Source organism: Spermophilus citellus (assembly GCF_964194105.1).
Source record: "Spermophilus citellus genome assembly, chromosome: 1".
Taxonomy (NCBI): domain Eukaryota; kingdom Metazoa; phylum Chordata; class Mammalia; order Rodentia; family Sciuridae; genus Spermophilus; species Spermophilus citellus.
In genome coordinates this window covers 222,738,093-222,743,443 of record NC_138182.1, presented here as the reverse complement: position 1 = coordinate 222,743,443, position 5,351 = coordinate 222,738,093, and the positions used below count along the sequence as shown (strand labels likewise).

Sequence of the window (5,351 nt, the reverse complement as noted above, 5' to 3'; positions counted from 1 at the left end):
CTAAAAAGTTTCTTCTCAGCAAAAGAAACAATCTTTGAGGTGAACAGAGAGCCCATATCCTGGGAGCAATTCTTTACCCCTCACACATCAGAGCACTAATCTCTAGGGTATATAAAGAACTCAAAAAGCTAAACACCAAAAAAAAAAAAACCAAATAACCCAATCAATAAATGGGCCAACGACCTGAAGAGACACTTCTCAGAAGATGATATACAATCAATCAACAAATACATGAAAAAATGTTCATCATCACTGGCAATTAGAGAAATGCAAATCAAAACCACTCTTAAGATTTCATCTCACTCCAGTCAGAATGGTAGCTATTATGAAGAAAAACAACAATAAGTGTTGGCAAGGATGTGGGGAAAAAGACACACTCATACACTTCTGGTGGGACTGCAAATTGGTGCAGCCAATATGAAAAATAGGAGATTTCTTTGAAAATTGGAAATGGAACCACCATTTGACCCAGATATCCCTCTCCTCGGTCTATACCCAAAGGACTTAAAAATAGCATACTACAGGGACACAGTCACATTAATGTTTTTAACAGCACAAGTCACAATAGCTAAACTGTAGAACCAACCTAGATGCCCTTCAGTAGATGAATGAATTAAAAAATGTGGCATATATACCCAATGGAATATTACTCAGAATAAAATCATGGCATTTGCAGGTAAATGGATGCAGCTGGAGAAGACAATGCTAAGTGAAGTTATGGCAAATTCTAAATGTTTTCTTTGACATAAGGAGGCTGACTCATAGTGGGATAGGGAGAGAGAGCACGGGAGGAATAGACTAACTCTAGATAGGGCAGAGGGGTTGGAGGGGAAGGGAGGGGGCATGGATTATTAATGGTGGTGGAATGTAAGGATCATTAATACCCAAAGTACAGATATGAAGACATGAATTGGTGTGTCTATACTCTGTATACAACCAGAGACATGAAAAATTGTGCTCTACAGGTGTAATAAGAATTGTAATCACTTTATGCATGCGCCCAACTCACGAAGGTAAGCTGCGGTGAGCAGGTGAAGATATATCGCTGTGGTAGCTGCATGACAAGCCTGCGCTACCAGTGCCCCCGCCAGCCAGGAGAACAGAGCCTGCCATAGAGCTTTTCCAAGTATTGGAAAAGTATTGTACCAGGATCTGCAGCTCCGCCCCAGAGGACGCCATTCTCCTAACAACCTTAGAGGCCAGGACTGTTCCGCGGTGCATCCTGGGATCAGGGAGGGGCCCTGAGCGCTGCCATGTTTTTGTATGGAAGGAGCGCAAAGCACGCTGGGACTGACGCTGGTGTTTGAAGGCGGGGATGGCGGGAATTCTCTTCCCAGACTTGGGTGAAGAAGAGAGGAAGGTGAATGGAAGGCCTGTGGACCCCCTGGCAGGACTTCATTAGACTTGACTGGACAACTTCATAGGAAGACAGGAATTTGAGGAGGAGATGGAGTGCGCACACACTTTATTTCAAGACGGTGTGTCCACAGGAGGTGTTTTAGCTCACTTGGAAAGATTAGAGGCTCAGGAGAGCAAATCCCACAAAGGATCTGAAGAACTGCAGAGAGCTCAAGCAGAGGAAAGTGCTCTTGAAACCGAGATTCACCAACTGAGGCACATTTGAGATAAACTAAGGGCCAGCCAGAGTTAAAGCATCTTCTGCCAACGTAGAACCTGACCAAACAGTAGAGATCAGTGAGCAAGATGTTTTGGAAAGAAACCAGGAAACCATGAAAGCCATTCTGCAAGCATATCATTTTACAGGGCTCAGTGGAATAGTGACCAGGCGTGGAGCCTGTGTCTGTATCAGCACTGCTTTTGAGGGGAACTTACTGGATTCCTATTTTGTGGACCTTGTCATACAGAAGCCACTCTGAATCCATCATCATTCCATCCCAGTATTCATTCCTTTAGAAAAAAATTGCTGCAAAATACGTACAGACTGATATTCAGCAGTTCCTGTTCAGTCTGTGTGAATACCTAAACGCTTACTCTGGGAGGAAGAACCAGGCAGATCAACTTCAGGCATTTTTCTGTTCATTTATTTTTCTGAAATTTAATGAATGGGCCCTCTTTTGGTAGACAATTTTGAGGCATCACAACTACCTGTAGGGCAGCAATCCTCCCTCATACACTTGCTTTGTTCCTTGCATTTCTAGAGTAACTTTGCAGCCCTTCTGACTGGGCCCTTGCAGAGAAACTCCCTGTGCAACTTGCTGTCATTTACTTATAAGGTGGATCTGGGGGATCAGTCCTTCCCATTTTGTGCCAGATTGCTATATAAGGACCTCACGAGAACACTTCCAACTATGTCACTGTTACATATCAAGGAGTGGAAGCATTGTCCACTTCATGGGAAAACCAAAGAGCATCTCATGAAACTTTATTCTGTACGAAGCCCCTGCATCAAGTGTTTGCGTCATTTTCAAGAGGAGGAGAAAAAACTGGATTTGAGTCTGACCTAAAATATTGTTTCCATTGGGAACACATCTGAAGTGTGGTCCTAAAAACTGAAAACTGAAAGGCTCTCATGCCTTGCTTGGGGACCATCCTTGCTCTAATAGGCACTTGCTTCTTCATCAGAATGACAAGGAACACGTTTGAGTTCCATAGGCACTGGAATTCTTAGACAATTCTCCATGATTAATCACCTGTTATGGTCAGGATCATATCTTCTTCTGAGGTATTAATTGATTTAATCATATATTTTAGCCTCAAATAAGACCTTTTTGTGGGGTAATAGGACATATTTTGTGAAAGACTAGGAACATTTCAATCTTTTGTGGGAGCTTCAAGTAATTTTGCCCTCATTTTCCTAAGACTTTGAAAAGAAAGTTCTTAGGACACTCTAGATATGGAGTACATCATATAGTTAAGAAGGGAAGTGTGTTTAATCTTTGATTTGGAACAGTGGCCACTGTTTTATAAGGAATATGACGTGCCAGAGTACTATAGATAAAATAATTGGGGTTTCATGTCTAATATTTTGTTTCCTAAAGCATTTAGTAGAGAACTGAATGCATAGTCACTGTGGAAAAAAAAAAACTGTTGGAAATCTTGTAAATGGAAATGGACCCTCCTTTTTCATGTCTTCCTTCCCCTTCCTAGAAACTCCAGGCCCCGGCTGCGCAGTCTCACTCTCCATCTTCAGGGCCTTTCAGTGTATTGTTTCTCCCTGTAACCGTGGGCCTCTGATGTGCTGGTACTTACTTTTCCCTGGCTTAGGGCCAGTCAACAGTTGTGGAAACCTGAGTCTGGCTGATCAGGATCTCCCATCTCAATTCTTATCCCTCCTTTGCCCAGTTACAGAAAGTAGGTGTTGCTTCCTGAGGCCCAGAGCTATATTCAGGCTTCACTCTGAAATGGCCACTTCCTAGACCTCATTAACCTCTGTGTGTTTAAGAATAAAAGAGGGGCTCGGGTTGTGGCTCCGTGGCAGAGCACTTGCCTAACCCGTGTGAGGCACTGGGTTCAATCCTCAGTACCACATAAAAATAAACAAAGGTATTGTGTTCATCTACAAGTAAAAATTAAAAAAAAAGAATTGAAATGCATTCCACTGCCATGTATAAATTTAAAAAAAAAAATAGCCCTCCCCCATACAAATCTCCAATCCTGTTTATTTATCAGGGATTCTGTCCTAAAACAGGCTTTGGGGCTTAGCAACTTACTTTGACAGTTTGCTCATTGGCAATGAGGTGAAAATTGTACTTAGCTGGCAGGCTGGTTGTAGGGATAAGAGGTATTTGAAGTGCCTAGAACAATGCTTAATTAATAGTAGTCCCTGAAAAACTGGTGGCTACTCTTGTGAGAATCATAATTCTACCTTCTTAAACCCAAAAGATGATTAGAACAGGACCCATCAGGTGCTCAGGAGAGCCACTGTTACCTCCTGAATGCCTGTATTACATTCAGCTGCTTCTTTGATGGGCTGTGACAGTACCCTCTGTTTCTCCAGTCATAATTTTATGTTACCCTCCCCTATACTATAACTGCATATTTAATTTTCTCCCACCCTGTTTTCTGCAAGTTCTGTGACTGTCTCATTTGTAGTCAGATCTCCAGGGACTAGCATGAAGTACACATTCCATAAATACTGAATTGAATGAATTGACATCTATTCAAGTTATAGAGTAAGGCCTGGGTTGGCTTGGCTTAGCTCTGGAATGACAGACCTAAGCGACCTTTATGAGGAATTTGAGCCTGATCTGTGACGCCCTAAGAAGACTCTCCATCTACCAATCTACCCATCTAACTATCAATTCAAAACTTAATTCTAGAAAACTACTCTGTGCCAAGCACTGGAAATACATTAGTGAACAAACTCTTATAGTCAAGGGATATGATAAACAATGAAGAATCAGCAAAATACTTTAAAAGCCACAAAATCTGCTGTGGAGAGGAAAGGGTATGTGGGGGTTGTCATTTGGATAGCAATCAGGGACTTATCTGAGAACAGGACATTTAAGATGAGAAATGAAAAAAGAAGTAGAAGCCAGTTATGGGAAAGGTAGAAATGTTTCAGACCAAGATGGATTCGGAAAGAGGGGAAAGAGGTCAACGTGTTGAGGAAAGGAGAAAAAACCCACTTAAGTGGAGCCGAGGGAGGTGGAGGCTGAGCTGGAGAGGGTGGAGCAGGTCATGCAGAACTGTAGACATTTCATGCAGAACAGGATGATGTAAGAGTCTCATTCTTGGCACCATCTAAGAGATGAATGGGCGGGGAGCAAGTAGATGGGTAGGGCGAACTAGTCAAAAGTTGTCACAAGAAACAGCAACAGTGAGATGGAGAAAGGCAAATCCTTTCCATCTATATTTTGAAGGGAGACATGAACAGGACATAGTAAAGTGGGAGGCAAGGGAAAAGAAGAATCAAGAATGGCCCTTAGCTGCGTGCAGTGGCACATGCCTGTAATTCCAGCGGCTCAGGAGGCTGAGGCAGGAGGATCACGAGTTCAAAGCCAGTCTCAGCAAAAGTGAAGCACTAAGCAACTCAATGAGACATTGTCTCTAAATAAAATGCAAAATAGGGCTGGGGGTGTGGCTCAGTGGTCACATGCCCTTGAGTTCAGTCCCCTGTACCAAAAAACAAACAAACAAACAAACAAAAAAACAGAATGGCCCTTAGCTGGGTGCAGTGATGCATGCCTGTAACCCCAGTGGCTTGGGAGGCTGAGGCAGGAGGATCGAAAGTTCAAAGCCAGCCTCAGCAACTTGGCAAGGCCCTAAGCAACTTAGAGAGTTCTTCCCACAAAATAAAAACTTAAAAAGGCTAGGGATGTGATTCAGTGGTAAAGTGCCCTGGGGTTCAGTCCTTGGTATCAGAGAAAAAAAACAATAAGGATGGTCAT

General features: G+C 42.8%; 1 pseudogene across 1 annotated transcript; it reads left to right on the top strand.

The window, feature by feature from the left end:
* The first annotated feature begins 1,253 nt into the window (after window positions 1–1,253).
* On the top strand, window positions 1,254–2,465 carry LOC308656324 (centromere protein O-like; annotated as a pseudogene). Its single transcript has 3 exons — window positions 1,254–1,343; window positions 1,429–2,025; window positions 2,160–2,465. The product of its transcript is annotated as a centromere protein O-like (transcript).
* Window positions 2,466–5,351: the final 2,886 nt, after the last annotated feature.